The sequence below is a fragment of the Odocoileus virginianus genome, chromosome 14 (genome assembly GCF_023699985.2).
Source record: "Odocoileus virginianus isolate 20LAN1187 ecotype Illinois chromosome 14, Ovbor_1.2, whole genome shotgun sequence".
Lineage (NCBI taxonomy): Eukaryota > Metazoa > Chordata > Mammalia > Artiodactyla > Cervidae > Odocoileus > Odocoileus virginianus.
The window spans coordinates 23,569,879-23,590,336 of NC_069687.1; the positions used below are offsets into that span (position 1 = coordinate 23,569,879).

The window sequence follows — 20,458 nt, forward strand, 5'->3', positions numbered from 1 at the left end:
AAAGAAAAAGAAAAAAAAAGAAACGCCTTTCTCAGATTTTCTCATATCTGATGGTGAATGGAGCTTATTGCCAGTAAGGAGGGAGGTGGTTTGGATTCCTGGAGGGCTGTTGGAAAGGAGAGAATGTTCTTTACTCTCTCTTAACCAAGTCCCCTGTTCTTTCCTTTGTTTCGCTCTGGAAATGGGATGATATTCCCTGAGTTAGCTCACGCAACTTGAGGATCATTGAAATGAAGGTCATGGTCCCAGTAACACGACCCTCAAATATAAATACACAATTTCTCACTCTTGTATTTGAATGGTGTATTTGGGGATTTTCATGGCTGCAGTAGATTGCATGTCTAAATTTATTCCATAAAGCAAAGCCCTAATTTGGTTAAGAAGCATTTCAGGGGAGTTTTTGGTTTTTTTTTTTTTTGTTTTTTTTTTTTAAGTAGAAGTTATTATTCATTTTTACTTTGTTTTTGGCCTTGCCACACCTGTTGCGGGATCTTGGTTCCCCAAGCAGGGATTGAACTCCTGGCAATGAACATCCCCGGCGATTCAGCTGAAGGACTCTGCACTTCCAATTCAGGGGGCATGGGTTCCATCCCTGGCCTGGTTGAGGAGCTCAGATCCCACATGCTGTAGCCAAAAACCCTCCAGGCCCCCTGCAGTGAAAGTGCAGAGTCTTAACCACTGAACTGCTGGGCAATTCTGAGGGAGGTTTTATAACTCAGAGTTAGAATGATAAAGTTAGTATGTGGCCAGTTTTTTGTAATTCCTTGTGTGATTCAAGATGCTGTACATTTCTTCAGTATTGGGTGGCTCGTCAGTATTTGAATGGTCAAGCTTCTTAAGAGTGTTTTAGACTGTCTTACTAATGACATTTTTACTCACTGAGCAAGTTCATAATAAAATATCTGGGGCTTCCCTGGTGGTTCAGTGGTTGAGAGTTGGCCTGCAAATGCAGGAGATGTAGGTTCGATCCCTGATCCTGGAGGATCCCACATGCCATGGAACGACTGAGCCCATGCACCCCAACTACTGAGCCTGTGCTCTAGGACCCAGGAGCTGCAACTACGGAAGCCCCAGTGCCCTGGGGCCCACGCTGCACAACAAGAGAAGCCACTTCAGTGAGAAGCCCGTGTGCCCCAAGTAGGGAAAAGCCCTCATAGCAACAAAGACCCACCACAGTCAAAAATTTAAAAAACTTATTTTCAAAAATTAAAATAAAATAATGCTACTCTAAACATAGATTCTCAAAGTCTTGCAATTTTGTCCATTCTTGTTTAATGTATTTGGATATGTGTTATTAGATACATAAGAAATTGAGCATTTTCTTTATTAAAGGTGAGTTTTCTTTCTAAAAAAAAAAAAGTTTAGACAGGAAAAGTCCTGAAACATGTACAGGATTTTATAACTACATTTTTCCAAATACAAGGGTAAAATTCTCTAAGAACAGTATTAGAAACTGACGGTTTGAGTATTTTGTGAATATAACAAGAATAGTTAGCAAAATTAATATTTATTAAATGGCTACTATATAAGCACTTTTGAGGCAAGAGGTAAATGGTGACCCAAGGTGAAACACTGGGAGATTTGTCCCCTGTGGAATAATACACCAAGATAAGAATAGCAGGAAAATTGAGGGAGGAGCCTGGGTCCTGCCCAGATAGAAGATAAGAGACCACATATTTCTTATTCTCAGAGTCTGAAGATCTTCCTGACTATACAGGAGCAGAAAGGCTCCTTGGGGTTGAAAAGGGGAGTGATGTCAATTGATGACACTACCGATAGACCTCTTGTGGTAGAATCCATCTTGACTAGGTGATATGTACACACACATGGGAGGATCCTGAGATATACCAAACATGGACTCTGAACCAAGCAAGTCAGAATTACTGGTCAAGAAAATGTGGAAGAAATACCCCATAAAAGTAACTCAGGCCACCACAAGGGAAGACTCAGAAACTCTCTCTGAACCCATGTGTGTGTCTGTCCACCCGTATGTATATCCACATGTACTGGACTTTTTTTTCCTTGTAATAGATACTTTACTTTTTTCACTACTTTCCATCTTTATGGGAATTCTTTTCTGCAAAGCTGAAAGGCCAAGACCCTTATGGGGTCCAGTGACTAGGATTTGGTGCTCTCACTGCTGAGACCTGACCTCAGTCCCTGGATGGGAACCCAAGCCCTGCTTGGAGCCACTGCAAGCCAAGGCCACCAGTGATCACTTTGATGTATGTATTATCACAATCCCTCTTGCAATAATTTTAATGATTCAATTGTCCACATTTTCACCTGAGGAAATTTAATTTTAGGAAGATAAAATAAGTTTCCTGAGACCACACTGGAGGCAAGAGATAAAGCTGGTGTTTCTGGCTTAAGAATCTAAGCTTTTAACCATTACAGTTAGCACTTAAGTAAATATGATTTGTTCCCTACTCTGTAGCTCAAAAGAATGGCAGCCAGATTTGCATTGGGAAAGGGAGAAGGAGGAATATAGGAAATATAGAGTTAGCATCAAATCAAAAGTTATAAATAACACACCTTCCAATATGGTATATGAATCAGTTTCATAATTAAGCAATGTAGAACTTGTGGAAGGAATTATTTAGCAAAGCACAATTCACCCAAAATACTTAGGCCATTGTGTTTCTTTACTGAAAACATCCAATAACTTTTTATGATATAATCTTAAAACTCTAAACTGGGAATGTTTTCATTTTTGTTTTATAACTGCAAATGAGATTTTAGCCAAAATCAACACAATTGTGAAAGATAAGCATATTTTCTACATGTCATTTGGATTGAGAATCTTGTCATTATAATTGTATACCGTGCACAAATGGTGTAGTCTTATACATGTACATTGAGTACTGTGCTGGCAGGTGCTTTTAAAAAAGGGTGTCCAACCAGTCCTTGATGAAGTCAAAGGTCAATTTCTCCACAAATACATTGTATATCAGGGATCCAAGAGAATATGACTAGGATCAACTATACCAGACCACCTGCCCCATGAGAAACCTATATGCAGGTCAGGAAGCAACAGTTGGTACCAGACACAGAACAATGGACTAGTTCAAAATTGACAAAGCAGTACGTCAAGGCTGTATATTGTCACCTTGCTTATTTAACTTCTATGCAGAGTACACTATATGAAATGCCAGACTGGATGAAGCACAAGCTGGAATCACTATTGCTGGGAGAAATATCAACCTTAGAAATGCAGATGACACCACCCTTATGGCAGAAAGTGAAGAGGACCTGAAAAGCTTCTTGATGAAGGTAAAAGAGGAGAGTGAAAAAGATAGCTTAAAACTCAACATTCAAAGATCATGGCATCTGGTCCCATAACTACAAGGCAAATAGATGGGGAAAAAGTGGAAACAGTGACAGATTTTATTTTCTTGGGCTTCAAATCACTGCAGATGGTGAGTATAGTCATGAAATTAAAAAATGCTTGCTTCTTGGAAGAAAAGCTATGACACACATAGACAGCGTACTAAAAAGTAGAGACATCACTTTTCCAACAAAGGTCTAGACATCTAGTCAAAGCTATGATTTTTCAAGTAGTCATGTACAGATATGAGAGTTGGACCGTAAAGAAGGCTGAGCAACAAAGAATTGTAGCTTTGAACTTTGGTGCTGGAGAAGACTTCAGACTCCCTTGGACAGCAAGATCAAACCAGTCAATCCTAAAGGAAATCAACCCTGAACATTCATTAAAAGGACTGATGCTGAAGCTCCAATATTTGGCCACTTGATGTGAAGAGCTGACTCACTGGAAAAGACCCTAATGCTGGGAAACATTGAGTGCAGGAGGAGAAGGAAACAACAGAGGATGAGGTGGTTGGATGGGATCACTGACTCAATGGCTGTGAGTTTGAGCAAACTTCCGGAGATGGTGAAGGACAGGGAAGCCTAGTGTGCAGCAGTCCATGGGGTCAGAGTCAGACATGACTGACTGTACAACATCAACAACCTAATTTAGTTGGTGCTCAAAATACTGAGCACCAACTAAAAGATTGTCTAGGGTCCTGGAACAAAGAAATAAGAAAGTAACACAATTATCTCTGAAATTTTAATCACAGATCATCAAAAAAGAGGAAACCAGTAACAAAAGAGAAACTGTAAATATGCCAGAATATAAAGGTAAGCATGGCATAATAAAGTGATGAAAGTGGAACATGTAGGACAGCAGATCCTCAGAAGTAGAGAAAAAAAACAGTCACATAATTAGACTCTTTCTTTTGGAAACTCTACAGAAGTATGAAAATTATGTTCAAAATAATCACACAGATAGGAATGAATCAACATTTGGAAACATTCGAGACAATTCTAGAACATACCCTGCTGCCCTTAGTGCCTTCAAGAAGGATATAATTTCCCTCAACATTTAGGAAAAAAGAGGATCAAACCTATTATGGAGTTCATTTTTCCCCTTTGGAGAATTGTAAGACTAACTGTCCCTTACTATAGATAAAAAAATATACAGAGATATATACAGATATATATGTCCTCGTTACAATAAGATACTCTTTCCTGCCTTAGATTCAGTGGATCTTCAACTTATAACCAGGAGAAAAAGAGAAATAAACATTTTGGACACTAAGAGTTAATATTTATATATTCTATAGTAGTCTGAGATTCCTACCATTATACAAATAGTAACATTTAATAAAAGTCTAGCTTTGTATACATACAAAGATGACTATTATATCAGAACCATTTGTTTCATGAAGCAAGAAAAAATGTGAGAATGTACATTGTTACCAATAGGTGAAAAATGGGAAATGTCCAGTTCATATCTTTATTATGAAGTTTATAAGCATCTAAGTATACATAATATAACAATCTAATTTTTATAAATTAAAGCATTTATAATCAGAATATTATAAAAAATAGCAAAATTTATCAACATACCAGAACTTTAGAACTTGCCATTCTTTCTGCCTAAAATGATATTTTTTATGATATTACATCCAGAACCATTTTAAATATCACCTCAAAAAAAAGCCCCTAACTACACTAATAAGTTCCACCCCATCCCCCTCAGTACCTCTCTATCCCACTGCCTATTTCCTTCACATTCATCAGTACCATGTTTATCTTATTTATTATTTATATTACTCCCCAAGAAAGTACAAGCTGATGACTAGAAACACTTTGTATCATGTTTACTGCAATAACCTTAACACTCAGAAAAGTGCTATCTGCATAGTAAATATTTAATAAATATAACTAAATAGTTTCTATATTTTATGAATATTAACTCCATTTTACATGGATTAAGAATAAACCATCAAATCAGTAACATTAATCACAAAGATAGCTTACAAGTTAATTTTAGTGAATGTCACAAGCTTGTAATCATTATTACCATTTTTAACTATATTTTTCAAATCATAGTAAAATTCTTATACAAGTAAACCATCTTTATAAACTCTATGCACTTTAAGGTCAAGAATGTCATTCACTTTATAGTTATTAATGTAATTCAAAGAATAAAAGGTAGAAGACCATAAAAATGATAGAAAAGGAAAATTAAATACCTGGCTAAAATATGTGATGATATGAGTTACTATGAAATGTTATTACCATTGATTTAAAAGACTTTCATAACTCATTCACATCGTCAAGGTCCATGTGTAATGTACTCATCGTAACTTGAAGCAATAAACTTTATAGTATTCAATCTATGACTGTACATATCCTATCTTACTTTAAATATGGTATAAATTTATACCACATAATTTTTCAAAATGTAAAATATTGTCATTGTATGCTATGTCAACTTAAGAAATCACATGATAAACATGCATATTTATATTGATAATGTTGTACATGACTTTCAGATTTACCTTATCTAATTCCAAAAACAATGAAAGTAGTCATCAAATTAAGCTAGGTCACTCTTATGCTTCTCTACATGGAAAGTTTCAATACACTTTACCTAGATATATTGAACCTGAGCAATAACATTCTTAATAATAATAACAGTGGTTGTTATAGTATCAGAAGTGTCTCTTCATAATATACTATAATGTAGATATTGCTAATATCTTTACTCAGGAAGTTCCAAGAGCCCTGAATCATTAAAAATCTTTCTCATCCTCATACATGAAGTATATAGTAAAACTACTCTTATATTTTAAATGTATGATTCCAGGACTTTGCTTGCCGATATGACCATAAAATATTACCTACCTAAACTTCCTGCTCATTGTATTTTACAATATATGAGAAAATTTGTACCCAGAAAAGAAGATAACTTACCAACAAGACAGAACCTGTAAATGGAGCTGGGAAGAGATTGTATATTTACTTATACTATCAGTCAAGTGCATTTTTGCTATTGTTTTGATAAACTTGTATGTTAACTACAAATATTTTAACTTATAAACTGTTAAGCAGTCGACATCTTTGTCAGGTCAATATAAAAACTCCATAAATATCATGAAAGCTTTGGTCTTTCTTCCAGGGCACTCACACCAAATCATAAATCGTTTTATAAGGTTTCTGGGATGGTTTTGATCATTTGAAATGTATACTTTGGGTCCTTTAAGGCTGTGGACATACTTTTAAGATTCATAATATAGCAGAAAAATTTAAAATACATAAACCAATTGCTGAAGACTCAGATCCAAAGCTGAGAAGTACTGATGTATTTCTATATATGATGAAGGGTGGGTTAGAGGTAAGGGAGAAGGGGTTACTGAGAGATATTCTTAATTTACAAGATTATAGTTTGTGGAATACATCACTAATTAAACATATTAGAGAACAGACCAAGATTGGGATTGACATATATACACACTAATATGCATAATGTAGATAGCTAATGTGAACCTGGTGTGTAGCACAGAGAACTCTTCTTAATGCCCTGAAAAGAAAGTGAAAAAAGAAAAGAAAGTGAAAGTGAAAGTCACTCAGTTGTGTCCAACTCTTTGTGACCCCCATGGACTATACAGTCCATGCAATTCTCCAGGCCAGAATACTGGAATGTCTAGCCTTTCCCTTCCCCAGGGATATTCCCAATCCAGGGATACTTAATGCCCATGATGACCTAAATAGAAAGAAAATCCAAAAAAAGAGGGGTATATGTAAAAAAAAAAAAAAATTATTAAGCATACTGTTGGGTAGGTGAGCAAGTAAAATTTCTTATCTTATTAGAGAAAAGAGATATGAAAGTTTTCATAAGAAGACTGGTTGAAGGACAAGACAGTAAAAGATCAATATAAGATATGAGTAGTATTTTATCTCTTAGGATTTGGTATTTTGCCTTGTAACACAGAATTACAAATCATAAAGACATTTTTTTCTATGTATGTCTTTTGAAAGCAGTGAAGAAGAATAGAAAAATGGTCTTGGCTTAACTTCGAAAGCAGTTTATAAAAGGAGTTATAGTCCAACTTATTGTATGCTCCCTATTTCATATTAGGATTATTGATTTCAATTTTGGGATAATATCAAACAAGAGTTCAATTTGCACAGGGCAACTGGAATGGTATAGCAGTCTATAAAATGTTACTTATTTTAAAACTGAAGTAATGAGGCCTGTTCACACTGAAAGGAAAGTATAGGCTGGACAAAGTTTTTTTTTTTTTTTTTGAATGCTTTTCTTTTAATACTATTACATAATGGTGAAATAAAAATTAATACTAAGGAAAACTAAGAAAAAATAGAGACAGTAAAGATAAATGTTGCTACTTATGACAAGAGGAGATTCTCTAACAACTGAAGCTGTTTGGAAATAAAAGTGATTTCCACGTGATGGTCTTTCCAGCACATGTCCCACAACAGCACAGAGCCTTAGAAGTGAAGCAGATCTTCAGTGATGAATAAATTCAAAGCTAAGAAAATGAAATAATCAGCCAATGGATAAATTAATTTCTACAGCTAATCAGATCTTTTTCTCCTGATGGTGAGCTTAAAAGAACATAAAGGATGCATATAGGATTCTGAACAGACTTCTCAATAAACCTGCACATATTTAGAACATCACATTCTGCTACTGATGTTATGAGCAGCACTGCTTCTACCAATACCAGCGAACTGTAAGATGGACTATCATTTCCACTACGTGAAAATGGGACACAATCAGCTTCTTAATGTGAACAGTTCATAGGTATCAGTTTTGGAATTCTTGAGCAGTCAGCATGAAAATACTTTTGCTAATTTATCTCCTCACACATACACCTTATGTATATTAACTATACAAAGAACAGCCTTACCAGTTTCAAGTCCTGATTTTTTTTTAATGGTTCTCCAAAATCTTCATGCAGCTGTATGCAAGTCAGGGCTACATTCCCGGACCTGTAGTCAAACCCACTAGTCAGTAGTACCATTTCTCTTTGTTCCACTTATCTCGTCTTAATGAATTGTGACCTCGGCAATATTCAGCTCCCCATAACGCCCATCCCCTGAAGAAGGAACTGGCAACCCACTCCAGTATTCTTGCCTGGAAAATCTCGGACAGACGAGCCTGGCAGGTTACAGTCCCTGGGATCACAAGAGTCAGACAAGACTTAGTGACTAAACCACCACCATAAGGCCCATATCCAGTCGATTAGAAGGTAAAGTTGGGAGACGTGGAATGGAGCAGAAGTGTTTCCATCAATAAAAGCACCCGTTGAATATACTGACCAATTTTTATTAGTGTCACATCTAAGGAGCTCCTCGAGTTAGGCTACTTTTCTGTTACAGTTCACTGAATCATCTCCCTGAAAAGCAAGCCAAATGAAGAATGAAAAAGCACTTGTAGTTAAACATATTCTGTCTTGGAATTAGAGAAGGTGTAGGGGTAGGAAAAACTGAAGGTGTAGCAGTAGGTGGAAGGAGCAAAGCAGTAAACAGGGAAACAGAAATAGCAGAAAACTAAAATTTCATTGAAGGTAAGAAAGCTAAAGTAGCTAAAAGCAGCAAGAGAAATAAATTATCACAGTTCATAGCATCAGAAAAAAAAAAAATCTGCCTTCCATGAATCAGTACAGATTTACATTCAATTTGGTAGAAATCATTGGGAAACAGACAACTCAAATAAAATCTATTTTAGCCACGAAACAATTCAGAATTCAAACAGAAGTGAAAGGTTAAAAGAAGATGGATGTGGATCTTTTTTTTGCCTCAGATATAATAGTCATAGTTAAAGGAGAAATATATTTAACATTTTCAGCACAATACATGTCACCAAGCATATTTGAAAATTAATGCATTATACATAGTTAAATACTTATATACTTGCTCAGTGGCTAAGTCATGTCCAACTCTTTGTGACCCCGTGGAAGGCAGTCTGCCAGCTTTCCCTGTCTTTCACTATCTCCCGGAGTCCTCTCAAACTTATGTCGATGGAGTCAGTGACGCCATCCAACCATCTCATCCTCTGTCATCCCTTCAATTGATGTATCTTATCAGTGAATTTATCATTGAGAACATTTTAATCACATGTTAAAGGCAAAAAGTTCTTTACATAATCTTAACATATGCTTACTTTCCTATATATGAAATAGGTTAAAAAGTTACTTTTAGTGGGAATTCCCTGTATAATTCCCAGTATTATTGCCTGGGGAAACCCATGGACAAAAGAGCCTGGCAGGCTACAGTCCATGGGGTCACAAAGAGTTGGACATGACTGAGCGACTGAGAATGTATCCACCGGTGACCAGTGGTTTCACTGTGTACTTTCACTGTCAAGGGCAAGCTGTGTGGCATGACCAAGAAAAAAAAAATCTACTTTTAGTAAAATGACTATTTAATACTTAAAATTTTTCTCATCTTGGGGATAAAGATTAATTTCATATGGGTTCCATTGACCTAAGTCAAAATACTGGATGAAAAGAAATAAAAACATTAAATGATTACATTTAGGAAAATGATATAGAGCTGTAATTTTAATAAAATGTGTATCACTGATAGTTTATAAAACATCTCTTATTTATAGAATGTCATTGCATTGTAAGACTATATATAGAATTCTAGAGTTACTTGTTTTCTAAAATCTGATGTCAAATTCATATTGTATATAAAAATATTAGTTATAAATATATAAAGATATGTTTGTCAAAACCCACCATCTAAATTAAATTTTCATTCTGGGGTAGAATTTACTCAACATTCTTTCCATTTGGGTTGTTTACCTACATTTTCTTACAGTTTTAGAAGAGTGCAATTTAATGTGTGTGTTAGTCGCTCAGTCATGCCCAATTCTGCAATCCCATGGACTGCAGCCCATCAGGCTTCTCTATCCATGGGATTTTCTAGGCAAGGATACTGGAGTGGTTTGCCATTTCCTTCTCCAGGGGATCTTCCCTACCCAGGGATCGAACCCCGGTCTCCTGCACTGCAGGCAGACTCTTTACCAACTGAGCTACCAGGGAAACCTGCAATTTAATAATGTGGTCATTGAAGTATAATGCGAGACATACACAATTGACATATTTATCCTGAAGTAAAATTTTATTCCTCCCTGAAAATGCTTAAAGCTCAATTTCAATGCAAAACTTCAATAAACACAGTTTAGTCTTGAGTGAAATGGAGAGGAATCTTTATGCCTGTGTTTAAATAAAGAGTTACAATGACTCCAAAGATAATCCTTCATTTGTCAGTGGCAAACCACAAGAAGATTTGGGGAGACATCAGACCCTCATGATAGCATCATTATTATTGTGTGTCTCTGCTACTGAGTCTGCCATTGAATTGCACTACTTTTTTAGTCTCCATTCTGTTATTTGGTCTCCATCAGTTTCAGTACTCATCTTTGGGCATTTTTAATTATAAACTCAAGTAGTTTCCTGATATATATATTTAGTTTAAAAAGCTCTATTAGAACAATTGCCCACTTAATTTCTGAAATCAATTTTCTGAATTTCCAAAATTGAAACCTTCTTATTTAAATAAAACAATCTTCCATATTTACCTACTAAAAGCAAAATTTAACATAGGTCTCAAGTCCAAAGTAGTGAGCTTTAGACACATGATATATATCTATATATAGAGACATTTAAATATATATAGATAGCATTGATTAAAAAATCTTCATTTTAAAGAGCTAAAATAACTATAATATTAAAATTTTTAAGCTTATTATTGTTATTCACTATTTGTATTTCAAAAGAACTCCTTATTCTAAACTGACCAAAGTTAATTTTAATTATAAAAAAATTATTTCTTCCTAATATGATAACATTCTTCATTGTTAATGACTGTATCAGGAAACTTAATTCTACACTAAACATATAAGAAAGATGATTTTCATATGTGTTATTGTAATAGTATTAATTATTTAGTCTTTGGAAGAGTTAAGTATTAGCAGAAATACAAACCTGAATCTTATTTAATGCTCTTGTAATCAAAAAAGCATAACTGAATTGAAAATATATATAAAATGTCACATCATCTAGATAAACTGACAAGATTTAGGGGAGAAGGAAAATTATTGCTTTTATTCTAATAGTTAAACCTATTTCAACCCTGCTCAGTACATGCATAGTTAATTTGTAGTATGCTAAGTTATAAAATTAACCTGGAAGGACTGGAAGTAATACACATATTTATCCTTCACTGATTTATTAAATTATTGTATATAAGTTATATGACATAAAGCAATGGTATTTAATCTTAGTATCATATTTTTATGAAAATATGGATAAGCAAATGGTTAATTTACTCAATAATACAAGAAGTATAAAATGGCTATTGACACCCTCAACTATGGAAAATGACCAAATAAGTCATTTAAAATTGCATCACATATGATGTGCTATTGCTATATTTTAAATAAATAATAAAGATCTTATTTTCCAATAAAAATAATCTGTTTTAATCAATATGGCTTTAGACAGCATTAAAATTCCTACTTTATTTTCTACCCATCATACGATTAGGTAAACAGATTATAATTTTATGAAGTCTTCAAGAATTGTGCACGCTAAATGGAAGGTGATTATTTCTGGTTATGATTTTAAAAAATGCAAGGGTAACTCTCCCTATCTAAAAAAGTCAGCCATAATACATGAACTTTGTGTTTAAACTTTTCCAATATTAAAACATAGTTTTAACTCCTATTTCATCATTTGTTCATAATATCCATGATTGCCAATAAAATAGATTTTTACTGCTTAATATTATGCCATTCTACTAATTTAAAGGCTATAATAATTTGTACATTGAAATAATTGATCATGTTATTCCTTTCTATTTTTTCCATTATTTATTTTTGGATACACACAAACACATGCACACAGATCTACCTATAGATAGAGATACAGAAATACATACAGATGGAGGTGTATAGATAAATATATAAAGATATAGACAGATAGCCCTTGAAGAGGGCATGACAACCCACTCCAGTATTCCTGCATAGAGAGTCCTCATGGACGGAGCGGCCTGGCAGGTTATAGTCCATGGGGTAACAGAAAGTCAGACGTGACTGAGCGACTAAACACAGTACACAGCATAGATAGATAGATATTACTTTGTAATTTGACCTCTAAATGTTCACCAGTGTTTCATCTGTGGCTTAATTACCATTACAGTGAAAAGAGACTTGAATTGTGGAGTGTTTATAACACATAGATGTTAATATTTTGAAAAAATATTTCAAGCAATTATATTAAATCAGTTCAATAACCTGTTTTCCTAGAAAAAATAGATGATAAAGAAATTATTTGTCTGAAGGAAAACACCCTTTGAAAAGTTGTAGTATTGAGGGCCTAGTTCATAAAAGCACTATATTTCACATGATATCTCTTATCACAGGAAGAGAATTACTGGTGTTTATTTGCTTAGATTACACATTGCTATGCATTGCTGTCGTCCTTATTACACTTCCTTTCTGTAAATGTTGTTTCTTGTTTTTTACGACTTTCCTAAGATCTAGTTTCAGTAAATATGAGGAAAGTATGAATAGAGTATTCATTGGATACTCTATTAATAATACATAAAGTGTAGTGATTTTGACATATTCCAATATAAATTCTATCAGGTGTATCTATTTCTTACACATTCATCTTTAAACTCAAGGATCAAATAACAACTACTAGCCACTGCTATCTCCATTCTTTCCAAAATGTTAATCTCAGACAGTGATATAAGGAGTAGGTTTTTTAATTAGTGCTTACAAAACAATCATACGCTCTGGTGTTTCATTGATTAATCAGAAAGACCAATAATTATCTTGCTCATGAATAGAAATATAGAATATGAGTACAACCATTCCTCCTGCAATTGATTTATAATTTAGCAAAGTGATTGAATAGGGGAAAAAAAAGGAAAACCTTGAATGTCACTTTAAGAAGATATTCAGTTCTTCTCCCTTCTCCTTGTCTCCACCTTTTCTCTTAAAAATAAATTGTTGTTCAGTCCTTAAGTTGGATCCAACTCTTTGTGACCCCATGAACTGTGGCATAAAGACATAAGTATTATACACACACACACATACCACAGCAACAATAACCTCATGAGATTTCCATTTGCTCTTCATAAGTAGTAAGATCCATTATTATGACTTTTATGCTTTGGGAGGTGTCTTGATAGTGCTAATATAAAATGTCTTGGTTAGGCTCCAGAGATCCTTCTTTTACTCAGGCACTTTGCATTCTTAATGTGGCTATAAGACCATCTCTCAGTAGTGCTAAATTTAGGGATAAGTACATTAACATATGAGGACTGCTATGAAAATGTATAAGAGTGCTATAAAGATACTCTCCTCACTGTGCATTCCTTTCCTTATTTTATTGATGAGGATAATGGTAGTTCCAGGCAGAGAAATTTGAAGTGACTCATAAGAAAAAAAAACTTTTTCAGGATGTTTAAAACAATCTAGTATTTTCAGCTAGTCACTGTGTGTGTGTGTGTGTGTGTGTATCTGTGATATGATTCTCATGCTCAACTTTCACATAATGTTCCCACGTAATGATATATTTTCACAAAATGTTGACAATTTTCATAAATAATTTGACATCCTTGGATATGTAATCTGATTTTTCTAAACCTTAGTTTTCCTGTGCAACATCAGAGTGGAGGTGGTTAAAACCCCTTTTCTAAAGTTCTAGGATTTTATGTTAACACCTAAATAAGAGGATAAGATGTCATAGACATTAAGAGGTTTGAGGCAGGTATATTTTAAGACACATATCATTTTGAAAACAGATATGCAAGCTACAAAGGAAATGATTTCTTTACCTTAAGAAATGTCTTATTCTACAATAAAAATAATTTATTCATAAATTTATATTAGGTAAAAACAAAGCTAAGACCAATACCCTTTGGTACCATTTAGAATGTTTTCTTCTTTCTTAAGAAAACTTAAGTAGATAAATTAGCAAGTAAAATGTCTAAGAACCTACCTAGAGCTTTTATAATAGAATAGAATAATATATTATAATATATTTTGTATGTATATATATTATAAGATACTTATATATGTGTCCTTGAAGTCAGAGGTGCAAATATTTAAAATATCACATTGGACATTTTTAAAGTATCATACTCTGTTTTTTAAAAACATTAGATTTATTTATGCTTTATATTTAAAATAAAGAGTATAACAAACTAATGATCTAGTTTATTGAAGCATTTGTATTAACACTAAACAATTATCCATCTAGTCTGTTCTCTTTCATAAAGAACAAGTTACAGCCAATGTTTATTCATGACACACATGCATGTTTTTTAATTAACAAAGCTTAATTTATATTTTCTTGCATACAATATACTGCCATATTACTCACATATTTTATGTTATGTAATTTTAAGCATTGTCCAAAGCATTCTGATTAACTGCCCCTCCAGACTGTGCAAAGATTGTAGGGAATGCATGTCTGCCTTAGATCACTACTGATGTCTATAAAGAGGTAACTCAGCAGAATAAAAATCTCAGATGAAGGTTTTTTTTTTTTATTTTTTGCATTTGGGGCACGTACCAAAGAAGGGACCTTAAACTGACTAAACTTTGTGTGTATGAGGGTCACAGTAAAATAAAAAATACCCAATGAAATCTTTTTATGCAAGGTGACATTCAGAAGAGCTTCTCATCTAACATGTAATTTATCAAGTAGAGCAACATAACATTTAAAGACATAATTTCAAAGATAACTTTGATACTATAATCTTTTATACATAGGTGATGGTACAAGACATTTTTATTTCAATTATACAATGAATACAATATTGGTGGTATAAATATGTGAACCATATCAAAATTGTTCTTAAACTCTAAATAGTATAAGGGGAAAATCATCTTTCTATCCTAGAAAGCAATATGATCGTAAATGATTTGCTTTTTCAGTCCTAACAAAGCTTTCTGACTTAAAGTTAGTGAATTCTTTCTAAATTGATACTACTAATCTGCTTCCTCTGAAGCATTTTTCTATTCATTATTTCCAGAATTAGATTTGCTCATATCATGAGCTTTATCTTACACTTTCTCATGTTTCAAAACAAATACAGAGATGACAGCATTTCAACACCTTAACATATATCTATTAAGTGCATACACTTATTTTGTTCACTTCATTTTAGAAAACTTCAGTTGAATCCATAATATGTTTGACGACAAGACCACACATACATGCTGCTCGTGTTGAGTCCCATTTCTCTGCTCCTATGTGCTAGAATAGCATGTTATTTCATTTTCTTTATTTTTTAAAATATCTACTGTTCAATCCTGTATTAACAAGTTTTGTAGTTACACAAATGATGTCTACCCCTGACATAGCACTGACTAGGTAATGAAGCAGTGTCTCAGTCTGAAAATAGGATCCATCCTCTACTGAATGCTAGAGGTTTTTAAATTGTATTTTTTTGCCAAGTTAAGAACATTGAATGATCAAGTTCATTCTTAGTTAATGGCTGAAGATGGGCAACATTCTATTTCCACAGACAAGTAGAGAGCCACATGAAGATTTCCTCCTGTCATGCAAAAGTTACCACCTTAAGCAGTTACAAAAATCACTCATTTTTTACGCTACAGATTTCAAAGACCTTGTTAAAAAATCTTGATTATTAATCTCTTAAATATACAACACAATATTATATTACAAGTCTCCCAGAAAAGACTTCCAAAAGTTGATAATACAAATAAATGTGAACTTTACTACAGGTGATCACTGTTCCTTTGTGCACTTTTGTTATTTAAAATAGATTCTGAGAACATACACTGTTAACAGTATCTAAATGTAAGTGCTATAGAATATTGATAACCTTTTAGTTAAAATTCATCATGGCTTTTTAGAGATTAGCATGCTTGAAAATATAATTGATGTGAAGGGTTATATTGAGCATGCAAGGTAAAAAAAAAAAACTCCATTAAGTCGTTGCATTTTCCATATCACTTCAAATAAAACACACCAATTTTGCCTTTGAAACTCCCTCCTGTGGTTTTCATCCAGTCTTTATTACATTAAGATACATTTGTCCATAATAATGGAGAACAATTATAGTCAACAGATGTACACTTTCAGAATGTTGACCTGAGAACCACAAATATGTGAAGAAACCTCCTTCACCAGATAAAGTGATTAATATTATCCTGGCATCCTATGTTTATCTATATATGTGGTATTTTTATTATTTCTATGCCATTTCATTTTAACATTAAAAATAAATCACTTTTTAAGACATGATCAAGATGGTTTTATTTTTGACAGTTCTGACTCAAATTATGTAAGCCAAAGTTATGAGAAAAACAGGAGTCTATTTTAAATTAATATAATAATAGTACACACAAACAAAATTAATATGTTTCAAAGCCACCCAAATCAACATGATGTGAAGTTTAGTTATATTTTTTTTAATAAAGCTCCATATGCAAATTTTAGCACTATAAAAAGAGCCTTGGTGGTATCAGTTTTGTAAAAGTAAAATAAGAAGCAAACATTGCAAGTTTTTTCCTTGAGCATTTTAATATCTTATCCAAATACTAAAAAATGTACTCTTACCTGCTTTCAAATGTTGCGAGAGAGAATGAAAGAGCAAAATATAGCAATTAGGAGAAAAGCACTATTTGTATTACTACATTACAAGAAAGCAAAAAATTAAATAGCTTATAATGTCAAGCAAAGTAAATGACATTTACCTTGTTCCGCAATGAAATTGAGTTTAGCCCTGCTCAGCGCTGACAATCCCGGCGTTGCTTCCCTCTCATTCCTCTTCTCTTTTTATAGTATCTTCTCAGCTGAATCTTCCTGAGTCGCAATGTGCCTTCCTCTTACAGCGAGCATCACTTTTAACTCAGACAGGCAGGAAGCTGAAGCGAAGGAACTCTCTATCTGATTGGTTTCCATTCAGCGTTTCTGATTAATAAGAGACGTCCCTCACATAGGAAGATATTGCCGCTGATGGCGCTGCAGGGCTCCAGGTTTGGGTTGGGGACTAAAGACTCTAGGCACGGCGATTTGCAGGCGAATAAAGTGGGAGGGCTCAAAGAGGGCTTTGTCAAAGACTCCCGTTAGAGAAAACAACCCAGTGTTTTCCGTCTCCCTTAATCAGCTCTGCTTAATATGTTTGCAGTGGGGAGAGAAAGGTCACAGCATGTCTGTAACCTGTAAATCATCTGTAGCAAATATATATCACATGGACAGTGCTGATACTCATAAGGAATTTTGTGTATAGTCCCCGCAGAATTCATGACTACCTGTTTCAGTTTCAAAGTTTAAGAAAAGGAAGAGAAAGAATCTAAATTCTATTTATCAGTGATCATGAGTTTTTATCTGTCTCCGAATTTATAGACTAAAATAATCTTTCATTAACAATAATTTTAAGACATCTAATAATGTGATTTTTTTAAGTAAAGAGAATGGTTTTAAACATGATTTCAGATTTCTATAACATTTTGCTTATTATTTGATAATGCAATTGATGTATTTTCACCTTTCTTGGAAAGTCCACATATAATTGTGACCATAGCAACATCATAAAAACTAGATATTCCACCTGTTAGATTTGCTGCTGTATATTGTTCAACTATTAGAGAGGGTAAACTGTAACAGAATCAAATCTTATTTCAGAAGAGAAGTTTCTTTAATATTTCTGGAAATGGTACAATAAGAGAAATATTGATTTGTAGATAAATCCTTCTGAAAAGAAGTTCTAGTAATAGTTGTATGAAATGCATAGTGGGAATATGTCTCACTTTATAACGGCTCGTTAAATCACAGTAAGTAAATCGCATAAGTGCCAAAAATATCAATATTCTATTTGATGCTTCAAAGGAACAGTGACAATAGAAAATAAAAATAAAATTGCCACTTCTTCCCCCCCAGTGGTGAAGCTTATCCATGAAGTGCAAATAATAGAGCTGCCTATCTGAGGTATTGTTATTTATGTGCAATACAGAAATTCCTTTCTTAAAAGGGAAAACAAATACTTAGAAAATACAGTTCCAGTTGTCCCAAAATAAAATGTGACATAGCTAATGCATGATAATTTAATTAGTAGTACACAGTTTTTAAATATTTGTGAATTTAAAGTGTAGGAAATGGACACCCTCCAGCCCCCAACCAAGAGATGGTTAGATAGCATCACCTACTCAAGGGACATGAATTTGAGCAAACTCGCCTGGAGATAGTGGAGGACAGAGGAGCCTGGAGTGTCAGTCCATGGGGTTGCAAGGAGTCTGATGTCTTAGCCACAGATGGATAACAGCAAAAAGGGATTTAACTTATCTACAAATGAAGGAAGTGAAAGAAGAAATAAAGTATATTGTCCAAGGCTGGGTAGATCCAAGTGGTTAAGAACAGCTTAGTGAATTTTTCACAGAGGCTAAGAGAGTTTTCTTGAGGCAAAGACACTTAATATAAAATTCACATTCTCCTTTATATTCATTCTTTTCCAGATCTCCTTGTTCCTTTAAATAAACATATTATAGAAGTCTCTCTGTTAATGCTGATAAAGTAATGCTTGTAAAGTGGGAAAAAGGAACCAGACAAAATATTTTATCATAGTTTAAGGTGAATGTTCACAAATAAAGGCTTTAAATCCCTAAAGTCACATGCATTTCATTTCCCACTGTAACCCAACTGTAGGGAAAGGCTGTTTTGTGTGAAATTCACAATCCAACAAAACATTCTGTTGTCTGATTTGAAGTTATTTTTACTACTTCTAGAGGTGGGAGATTGGAACTTGCCAACTAAAAAAATGGTTACTATCTTACTGTCTCAGAAATCCCCTACCTTTCTATCCTTTGTCACAGTGATTTGGAGCATTTGAAAACAGGAGGCCTAAACCTTGGGATTACTGAAAACTACTTTATATTATGTGTATAGCTAGGGAGGTGGGAGGGGGGACCGGGATGGGGAATACATGTAAATCCATGGCTAATTCATTTCAATGTATGGCAAAAACCACTGCAATGATGTAAAGCCTCCAACTAATAAAAATAAATGGAAAAAAAAATAAGTTTTCAAATATAAGTAGCATTCTGCATCATACAAAACAGCTTTTGATACTTAGTATAGTATTTATAAATATTTAGCAAAAAGATTTGCACAAAGCTATTAATCATCATCATTATTAACAGTAGTAGGAGTATATTTCATTTCTAGTAAATATAAAATGTTATTTGAATTATTCTTTTCAATATTACTTTAGCTCGAATTAATTTTTCTTAATTATTTGAAACTTTAAAAGTACTACCTTATTGCAAAAAAAAAAAAAAAATCCTGTGTTTTGTTGTTGTTGTTGTTTTTTCCTTAGTCTTTGAATATACTGTGTCTTCATACCTGGGGACTCATCTATATAACACGATTCAAAGCAATTGGCTTACTCCTGTATGATATTGTGATATATAATAAGAAATATATATATAGACTCTTCATCCTGGTTTCTGGCACAGAGCTTCTTAAAATCATTGGAATTCCCTAAATAGTAAGATCCAAAAGGTACCTCTTCTTAGGTTAGTGAGGTGACTACTAAACTACACCTAAGGATGGGGGCTGGATGACAGGAGAACTGATGCCAAAATCTGTTTTCTGTTCACCAGTGCCAAACTGAACTTAAGAAACAGAGTTTTGAGTGAAGTAGTAAAGAATAGCTTTATTGGTGTGCCAGGCAAAGAGGGGCACAGTGGACTTCTGCCCTCATAAAGTCCCAACCCAGGGGGATTTGGTGAGAACTTTCATGGCAATGCTTTATGTAGAGGGATGCTGAAAAGATTGGCACATCCCAAGTGTCTCAGTGGTTAAGAATCTGCTGCCACTGCAAGAGCCACAGGAGACGAGGGTTTGATCCCTGGGTCAGAAAGATCCCCTGAAGGAGGAAATGGCAACCCATTTCAGTATTCTTGCTGGGATATTCCTGTAAACAGAGGAGCCTGGTGGGCTACAGTTCATGGGGCTGCAAAGAATTGGACACGGTTGAACTGACTGAGCATGCACAATCTTCTCAATGAGTTTTTCTGGTTACTTTAAGGCAATGTGCTTGGAGGGTGGTGTCTTTCTCTGATATGAAGAATGTTAACCTCTTTGTTGTG

At 34.0% G+C, this 20,458-nt stretch overlaps 1 protein-coding gene across 1 annotated transcript in view; it reads right to left on the reverse strand.

The window, feature by feature from the left end:
- CDH9 (cadherin 9) overlaps positions 1 to 17,330 on the reverse strand; it is a 139,044-nt gene extending 121,714 nt beyond the window's left edge. The window contains exon 1 of the mRNA XM_020903290.2: positions 17,066 to 17,330. The gene's annotated coding sequence lies outside the window, so the exon portion shown is untranslated. The remainder of the gene's footprint in view (positions 1 to 17,065) is intronic.
- Positions 17,331 to 20,458: the final 3,128 nt, after the last annotated feature.